The sequence below is a fragment of the Pinus tabuliformis genome, chromosome 5_1, assembly GCF_031772625.1.
Source record: "Pinus tabuliformis cultivar Carrire ecotype Pingquan chromosome 5_1, CPIR1, whole genome shotgun sequence".
NCBI lineage: Eukaryota > Viridiplantae > Streptophyta > Pinopsida > Pinales > Pinaceae > Pinus > Pinus tabuliformis.
The window spans coordinates 917,651,369-917,662,121 of NC_142305.1; positions in this window are offsets into that span (position 1 = coordinate 917,651,369).

Consider the following 10,753-nt stretch of genomic DNA (forward strand, 5'->3'; position numbering starts at 1 on the left):
TCCAATTGTGCTACCATTCTTAGGGTTTTGTACTCAAAATCAATGGACAACAATGCCTTTTTGCCATAAACCAACTCAAAGGGAGTGAACCTAGTGGTGGTTTTCTAGGTGGTATTATAGACCCAAGTGGCCTCCACAAGTTAGGATATCCAATCCTTTTTCCTGCTATTGAAAACTTTAGTTAAGATGTTCTCCAAATATCTATTCGTGACCTCCACCTACTCATTTGCTTGAGGATGATAGGGAGTGGATTTTATGTGCCTTATATGATGTTGCTCCATGATTCCCTCAATAATATTTGAAGTAAATTGAGCTCCTTGATCAGTGACTAACTAGCTTGGGAATCAAAACTTATAAAATATGTTTTCTCTTTGTAACTTTGCCACCTTCTCCTCTATTTCTGCTTTGACTACCTTCACTTCAACCCACTTTGTCAAATAATTAGTGCACACAATGATGTACCTCTTTTGTCCGGATGGGGGATCAATTGGTCTCATGAAATCCATGCCCCACTTCTCAAATGGATCAAGAGTCACTTGAGGTTGTAGGGGAATTTCATCCTTTGGTGTAGGTTTTCCCATCCTTTGGCACTCATCACATCTGACAGTGTATCTCCTAGCATCTTGGTGTAGAGTAGGCCAATAGTAGCTAACTTGGAGAATTTTGAAGGTTTTCCTCTTGGTAGAAAAATACCCCCAACAAGGTCCATCATGGCATACTGAGAGGATGTAAAAAACCTCATCCTCCCTTACACATCTCCTCAAGATATGATTTGGTCCCAATTTGAAGATATTTCCCCCATCCAAGTGAAAGGGGCACTTTTTCTAACAATATTTCTCTTCTCCTTGGAGGATATATTAGGAGGGAATCTCCCAACAACCAAGAATTTTTCTATGTCAACAAACCAAAGAGAAAATATAGAAATAACAAAGAGTTTCTCATTCAGAAGTTGAACATCTATCATCTCCTCATTCTCTGTAGACAATTTTAGTCTAGACAAAAAATCTGCAACCAAATTTTTCTTCCCTAGCTTGTTAACAATGGTTAGATCAAACTGCTACAATAATAGTCATCTAATGGTCCTAGCATTGACATCAGGTTTATTAATTAAATATTTTATGGTTGCATGGTTAGTATGTACAAAGACTTGGTACCCAATGATATAATAACTAAACTTATTCAAGGAGTGCACAACAACTAAGACTTATTTTTCAGTAATTGAGTAATTAAGTTCAAATTTGGATAGGTTCTTACAGATAAAATATATGACATAGAGAAATTTGTCTTCTACTTGTCCCAATGCTACTCCTACAACTTTGTCGGGTGTATTCGTGTGGATGTGGAAAGGCAATGTCCTATTGGGACTTCTCAGAATTGGTGCAGTGGTTAATTTCTCCTTTAACTCTTCAAATGCCTCTTGAAATTTATTTTTCCAACAAAAATTTGAATCCTTAGTTAAAATTCCAAACAAAGATGAAGCCAACTTAATAAAATCCTTAGTGAATCTCCTATAGTATACATCTAGTCTAAGGAAAATTCTAACATGCCTTTGTTTATGAGGGATAGGGACTCTTTTGATAATGGCAATCTTGTTAGGGTCAACTTGGATCCCTTCCTTAGAAAGGAAGTCACCTAGAACAATCCCTGCATTCATAAAAAAATCATACTTTTCAGAAACTTAGTGAGATATTCATTTGAATGCATTTATTTAAAAATTTACACAGATTGGAAAGAGCCTCCTAGAAATCATTCACATAAGGAGTTAAGTCATCCACTTATATTTCAACTGCATCATGAACAGGATCAACAAGAATACTCAAGAATTCCATTTGGAAGGTAGCAAGGGTATTGCACAAGCCAAATGGAAGGAATCTATACACAAAGGTTCCCCATGGACATGCGAAGTTGGTCTTATCCTAATCTTCTGGGATGATCTGGATCTAATTATACCCACTAAATCCATTCAGGACTAAAAAAAACTTCTTCCCTGCAAGACCATCCAAAACTTGATCAATTAAAGGAAATGGAAAATGATCTTTCTTTGTGTTGTCCCTGCTACAACACCCTCCAAAATTTTGCCACATTTGAATTTTCGAGCCTACTATTACTATCAAATCTAGAGTTGCTATGATTCCAAATGTCATTTCATGTTATTATATGTGTTTCAAGTGCTATTTAATGGTCTCAAGTGTCATTTCATTGATCAAAACATGTTTTGGTGCATTTCGTGGTCATGACATCTTTGTTGATGTAAACCGACAATTTTGGGTTGAAGTCGCATACACTAAGCTCGATGCACTTGGGTGATGTATATAAAGTGGAATTTTGATGTATATTCATCATTGCTAAAAAAATTATAAGTTTCCTTGATGAGTCAGTTGTGTTGCACATGATTCTATGTAAAAAATCATCACGTTCTCCCTTCGCCTTATATTCCAAACTTAGACAAATCTTTTGTTTCAAAGAGAACTCATTAAGGGTAAGAGCGCATGAGCACACTCTGAAGCCTTGATGGGGAATCCTTTGTTGTTCAGAAGTGCTCCATGCACCCTCCAATGGTTCAAGGCTCAATCCTTAACCATCTTCCCCCTTCCTTACTCCGAACTACGCTCTAGTAGAGACCAAGTCTTCCTTGAGCGCACTCCTTCGACTCGAAGAAGTGTGCCCTCCTTGAGCACATAAGCGCAACCAGAAGGCCTTTAAAATATCCTCCCTTCATCCTTCCCTAATGTGCCATGCACCCTCCTGACCCTTTGAGCACATGAACACACTCTGAAGGAACAAATCTCTTCCCTTAAGCCTTCAAACTTGCGCCATGCACCCTCCTGGGTCTCTTAAGTGCACGAGTGCACCCTGAAGGCCTGAAACCTTCACCCTTTAGCCTTTAGGAGTTCTCCTTGCACCCTCCATCTCTCTCTTGAGTGAAAAACACACTACGAAAGCTCGAAGCCTTCCCCTTCATCCTTCAAACTTGTGCCATGCGCCCTGCCTTGACTGTCCCCTTCTTTTGAGTGCATAAGCTCATGTTCAGGCCCTGAAGCCTTCTCTCTTCAACCCTTCAACCTTTCAAAGTGTGGCCATGCACCCTAAAGCCCCTTTTGTCCCTATTGAGTATAATATGATATTTTTAGGCTGATTGTTGCTCGTCATGAGTGATTTGCAGATACAGGTATTCTAGAAACATTGTGGCAAGCACACATGAGAAAGATTGGGTAAGGAAAAAAAAAGAAGCTCAAAAAGGAGGCACACATTTGAATCTTGATGATTAAAGCACCTTGAAGACTCCATTGATCAGAGACCCTTTGGAGGCTAGAAGACATCAATAATTAAAGCTACATGAAGAATGAATATATAGTTGGTAGCCATGTCACCACTGGTCAAAGTCCATGTCATTAGTCACTACTAGTCCTAATCATCAAAGATAGTGACATGTCAAGTCTCATCACATGAAGATGTGGAAGCCATGATGTACTATTGTAATCATCATAAGGACAAATAAGTGGAATACCAAGAATCATGTACACAATAAAGAGTCATGTAAATCCAAAGTACAAGTAATACCAAAACTTATATGTAATTCCAAAAGTTATTTGGAATTCCAAAGGTTGTAGAAGTGCAAAGGTCACTAGAAGTTGGAAATTCAAGAGTCATGAGAATATTAAAGGTCATTCCTCAAGTTATAAATAGATCCTCATTTCTCATGTAAAGGAATTTGAACCTTGGATTATCCCACAAGGCATTAGAGAGGTAGAGTTATTAATTTTGTGGAGTAAGTAGTGGTGTTCATTATATTTATGTATATTGGGACTTTCCCTTAATATCAAAGCCTTCTAGGCCAACACTTTTCATACTTGGATTGTGAATCTTTGTAAGAATATTCTTTGAATGTTTATGGTTCATGTTTGATTTCATTACTACTCGAGTAATTGAACTATTTTGGTGACTTTGATGCTTCTTTTTGGAAATGTGTTATTATGTTTATAATTATCGTCACATCCTTGTGAATTATTTCACTTGATGTTAGATTAACATTTTTCTTCTACGCGTGTCTCTGTTAGGTTAGTACTATTACTTCTCTCTTAGAGGCTCACTTCATTTTCCCCTCTGCGGTAAGAGAACCTTGATACATCTTCAATCGGTCATTCAAAAGGCACACTAGATTGCTCATTCAAGAGGACATTTGCACTTCTCTCTTGTGCTGACATATAAAGCCAAGGCATATCCTTAAGAAAATGGCATCCGGTTCGTATTTTGGATGGGACTGCTACACCAAACGGTTGAGGTCTAGTTGGGACCTTATATCAGGGAGATCCCTTGTATGCTAGCGATATCCAACCAATGTTGTCAACATTCTGGTGCTAGGAGGGAATCTGAATTTTTATGGCCGATAACTCCACACACCCAAATCATTGTTCTTCTAGACAAGGTAGGAACATTCCAAGTAGCATTTCGACTTCGATTGCTAAATCAAGAGGATATTCTCAGCCTAGCTTGGAACCAACTTGAAAAGTAACCTACGAGAAGATTTGGGAAATTCGATCCATAACCCATCGGTACGCTAAGGCTATCAGATTAATTCCTAGAGCACAAAATATTCTGCATTTTATGAAGAAGAAGGAAACAATTAGTACCAATATAATACTATCTATAGTGGAAGAATTTGTCTTTGCCACTCTTGAGGAGTTGGAAAAATATGTAGATGATATATAACATCGAGGTCATCTTCCACCTCTTAACGAATGGTACAAGGATAAAAAAATTGTTCTTTCTGACGACCTATTTAATGGATTATATGGAGAATATTCCTCAGATTTTGATAGGGAGGAAGAACACAAAGACGAGAGCATGACCGACCAAGATTTTGATTGGATGGCCCAACGGCCTCTTTCTCTTCTAGAAAATTTACATAAGATGCAAAGACATCTGAAAAAGCAGCTTTTAAGGTATGATATGGATAAGAAGATGAAGGAAGAAGATCACCTCGATTATTTTTACATGCATCGACGAATTTTGGAGATGAGGTGTGATTATGTTTCCTACAAACGTTTCCCTTATACATTAGAAGGTAGAGCAACAACATGGTAACACAATCTTCTCATCAATTCAATCCACCCTTGGAGGGAGCTTAAAAAGTTATTTGTTGTGAAGTTTGTTGATGAGAAGAATCCTACCATGTTACTCAAAGAGATGGATGCATGAAGATGGGGGAAAGGAGAAAGTGAAAGATTTTAATAAAAATTTCAATCGCATATGGAATAAGTTTTCCAAGGCATGCAACTGCACAATTTGATCACTATCGATTATTACACAACTGCCTTGCCTACCAACATTTCCTAATTCATGAAAAGAGCCATAACGGTGACATTGGCATTAAATTTCACATAAGGGATCGTTATTGAGAAGGACTTGTGTGTGATTGGAGTTATTACGGATGGCAAAGAATCAAAGGACTCAAAATAAACTAGTAGGAAGTCACAAACTTCTTCTAGTAAGGCTAAAGAAAAGGAATCATCAGACATCGTAAGCTTGACTAGGATGGTGAAGACACTAACTAATGAAATCTCGGAGCTAAATAAGAGGTCAAGCAAGACTTCCACTAGCAGCAAGCCTCCCTAGTCCTTCCTTTTTGAAGGAGTAATAGTAACAACAAAAATCAACCCACCGAGTCTACACATATATCGAATGTTGTGATGAATATAGAAAGTATCGGCATGGATAATTACTGTTCTTTCCATCATGAATATCATTCAGAAAAAACATTCCCTCAGTGAAACCACAACATGAATGCTCTGGCTACACACGTTGTGGATACTCTATTAGAAAATGAGTAGACAAAACAAGCATAAGATACAGAAGAACCTACAGTGGATGAAGAAAGAAAAAGGGGTTGACATCAGTGAATGTATATCATTGCATATACAACACTAACAAGAATAATGTTGAAGAACCACCATAGAATGAGGCCCCCCCTCAAAAGAAGAATGGTTGATACATTTTAAGGAGCAAAGGGTCCATCTCTAAATAAGAATTGACAAGACAAAAATTAAAAGAGAAGTTACTAAGAAGAATATCACAACCCGTCAATCCTGCTTAGAATGGACAGAGTGTGTATGGATATCCAACAATAAGGGTGTCCAACACCCTAGAAGTGTTGAATAAATCCACTCCTCCAGATCCTTCAACATTTCATGCTATAGGTTAAACGATTGATTATAACATAGTCGAAGATATGAAGAAGACTCAAGCTAACATTTTTATCTATGAGCTTGCAAAGATTGCAGGCTAGCATGAAGTTATTGCCCAAGCCTTTTCATAACCTTTGACAAGTGATAAATCTTCTTATTCTCAAAAGGTATTAGGTAACTCTTCTAGTTCCCTTGAATCTGTAGTGAATGCTTTAACATTAGAAGCTAACACTCTCTCCCTCTGTTTTTATTAACGTTTGAAATTTTCAATTATAATGTCCATAATTGTTTAGTTGACTTTGGTGCATCTGTAAATGTAATGTCGTTATCTATAGCAAAGAAAATAAATGCAAAATGGGAGAAAAATGATGCACAAATTATTCAGCTAGACAAGTCCCTTGTCTAGACTATTGGTGAACTTAATAATGTGCTTATCAAATTATCAAATAGGATAAAGTTCGCCAATGTATAAATATTGTCATTGTGGACATACCAGAAGCCTATGATGTGATTCTTATCAAGTATTGGTCTAGAAAATTGCAAGGGTACTTTGTAATGGATTTGTCACATTTTTGGATTCCATATAAGGGAAGGAATAATCAAATTTGAGTGGAAAGTGAGTTGTACATGAAACACACCATGACACTGCTTGAGGGCCATAATGAGCCTCTTGATTTTGTTGATCTGATTTTTGGGAATTGTTTCATTGAGACTAAACTCGGGTGTTATCAGGCACAACCATCACCCATTCCACCAGATACACAACTACACCTCCTTCCTTATTCTCCAGTTGGTGAAAATGAAACATGTAATATAGATGTACACAGTAGAAATAATAATAATAATAGTAGTATTAGAAGTAGCTTAGTAGATCATGATATTTGGAATTTATATTTTGATGGTTCAAAGATGTAGGACAGTTCAGGAGCTGGTTGTGTTCTTACAGACCCACGCAATAAGAAAAATAACCTCTCATGCCATCTGGAGTTCAAGTGTTCCAATAATAGATAGAAATTCTTAAGGTAATTGGTGACTCAGAGGTGATCAGTCATTAGGTATGAGATACTATACAATGTGTTTCATGGAATCTTAAAAACTATTGGCATGAGGTATTGTGTTTGATCAATCATTTCAAATATTTCAATATTGTTTATGTTCCTACAGTTATAAATGTTGTAGTAGATGCATTAGCAAATGCAACCACTAGGATGTTGCCATTGAAAATGGTTTTTCTATTGAAATTATATATAAACCATCTATGCTAAACAATGTCACTAACTTACGCGTTTTCAATGAAGAGCAAAAAATACTGCACTTTATGGCTAATGATGACATATTCAAAGATGCTACCATAGACGAGGATGAGCACGATCGGTATCTATAGGAGGCATCTAAAGTAACGAAAGGAAACACTATGCCAAAATGTGTGGTGTCCTTGGAGAATTTACATGACCTACAAAACCTATTTAGAGGGCCAACCAATACAAAGACTTAGATTTCAAAGTTAGCATCTGAACAAGCCAATTTTGGAACTCCCTAAGATCTGAAGTATGTGAACCTCGATACTTGTTTCTCTCCACAAGAATGACATACATTTATCCACTTATTAAAATAGTACCATTATGTGTTCGCATGGGCATATGATGATTTAAAGACTTATGAAACTCATATTAGCATCCCTATAAAAGAAGGGGAAAAACCATTCCAGTAGAAACTACAAAAAGTTCATCCAACATTGGAACCCCTTATACATATGGAATTGAGAAAGCTGCTGGATGATTGGATCCTATTTAAAGTTAAACATTCCATGTGGGTTTCTAATTTGGTCCTAGTTAGAAATAAGTGTGAAGAGATAATATTATGTGTAGATTTCCACAACCTTAATCAGGGTTATGATAAGATAACTATCAAGTGCCATCCATGGAGCAGATAATCCAGACAATATATGGGTCTAAAATGTTTTCAATACTAGATGGTTTCTCTGGTTATAATCAAGTGCTAATAGTAGGAGCAAAAAAACTAAAAACTACCTTCCGGACCAAATGGGGGACATTCACTTTCAAGAGGATTCCATTTTGACTTATAAACATAGGTGTGACTTTCCAAAGAGCAATGTACATTTCCTTCCATGACCTTATAGGTCAGAGTGTAGATGTTTATTTGGATGATGTTACTATGTTCTCCAAGAAAATATCAGATCACGTACGTCATCTGAAACATATATTCGAGCGGTGTCGAAAGTATGGGATTTATATTAATCCCAAGAAGAGCGTCTTTGGTGTGTTTGAAGGGATTCTATTGAGGCACATCATAGCAAAGAGAGGAATTAAGATTAATCCTAAGAGGGTCAAATGCATCTTGAAAATCCTGTTCCTGGTGAATAATAAGGCTATGTAGTCTTTCTTAGGAAAAAGTAATTTCTTGAGAAAATTCATCTCGGATTATGCTCAGATAGTCAAGCCCATATAAGAGATGATCAATAATGATGTAGTATATAAATGGGATAAACGAGAAAAGAACACCTTCACTTAGATTAAGCAGGCCATTGCCAATGCACATGCATTGTTTAGTATTGACTATGGAAAATATTTCTTGCTCTATACATTTGCTTCAAATTCGTCGATTGTGGTTGTGTTGACTCAGAAAGATATTGAAGGAAATGAACGACCTATCTCTTTTATGAGCACTAGTCTACAAGGGCACAAATTAAATTATCCTGCCATTGAAAAACAAGCATATGTGGTATACAATGTAGTTAAGTAATTAATGCCCTACATATTGAAAGCTCACACAATCATATTTGTACCACATCCAATAGTAAGAACACTATGTGTGCAGCAAGATATAGTGTTGGGTGTGGAGCATGATTATCATACTAATTTAGAGGTCTTTGTTTCAGCCAGATGTATACCCCAGGAAGATTGTACACCCCTCCATGCTAAAAATAGATGTAAAATTTCTTTGTAAAAGTATAGTAATTTCTAGTCAATTTGGGCCGTTCATTAGGTGGATTATCTGACGGTAGAATTTATGTTTAGTTTAGGGTTTTTTTCCCTAGAAGGCAACCCCTCTCTTTGTATGAGGGTATTGTATTGAGTTTGTGGAATATATATATATATATATATATATATATATGTATGTATGTATGTATGTATTCTCAGAGCGAGAAACTGAGAGGTGAGACTGTGAGAGAAAACAGAGGATATTATAGTGGATCTGCTGTAGGTTGTGTCTCTTCATTTCTCTAGATAATAGAAAGGAAGGACTGGCTGTTTGGGGTGGACGTAGCTCAAACTAGGTGAACCACGTATATCTGTGTCTCTTTGATTTTATGTGTTTGTGTTTTTCCGCATATTATATGTCTTGCATTTCTCTGTCATATATAATATTTTTCTAACAAATAGGTGAGAAGAGGGCTAACTTGATGACTTGTCTTCAAGAATATGACCTGGAGTTAAAACCATTTCATACCATAAAAGGTTATGGATTATGTAAGCTAGTTGTCAAAGCAAGAGATGCTCATGAACAATATTTTTCAGGATGCGAGTAGGAGATCGAAATGTATAACATTAAACATGTTCCTAAGTCCACGTCTACAATGCCATGGTATGTAGATCTACGGAAATTTATGGAGCATGGAACCTTTCCCTCGCACTTATCGAATAAACAGAACAGGGCCATTAATTTAAAATCTTTATCTTACCAATTGGTTCATGGAATTCTTTTCCAGAAGCACCATAATGGTGTCCTACTGAGATTAATTAAGCCACAAGATACAAAGAAGGTCTTCAAAGATTTATACGAAGGGCCAACAGGTGCCCATTCTTTAAGCCTCCTGTAATAGCTTTTGTAAATGTGCGTAGATGACATATCTCTTTGTTTAGAGATAACTATCACCATTCTAGAGAGTTTGTGTTCTATAATAGTTTTCTATTTCATTTATTAATAGAAGTTGGGTTTTCACCATATCACTATGTTTTATGTTATATTTCTATGTGTTTATTCCATTTTCTTTCCCATATTTCATTTCATTTCATTACTTATACATCCTAGATTAGTTTGGATCTTGAATGCTCACTTCGAAACTTATCAACAATAGTAAATATCAATTTTTAGCAAGCTAAAAATTGTATTTATGTGTTCTTAGAATCAGTTCCCACTGAATACTATGCCTAGAAAATTTACATAATTAAATTTATTTCAACAACGACTATAAATAAGTGTATATTTTACTCTAAACCATTAAATCAACAATATAAATTAAAACCAGAGTCTAAATGCAAGGTTCCAAATGAATTACTTGTGTGGTATGAGCAAAGAAACTTGAAGAATGTTGCAATTTTTATAGTAACAATCAGTAAATGCATAGATATGCAATAAAATCCCTTGATACATAGGGGAAATGATATCCAAAAATGATTCCAACTCACAGTATTAAACCTTAGCTTAAATTTACCCTTATTTAATATCCCAAAGTAAATGATCTTGTTGTTTATGATATAATTCTAAAAAAAATCAGCAAGTAGATTTCCTAAACTAAAGTAGATTTTTTATTTTTTTTTGAGTTC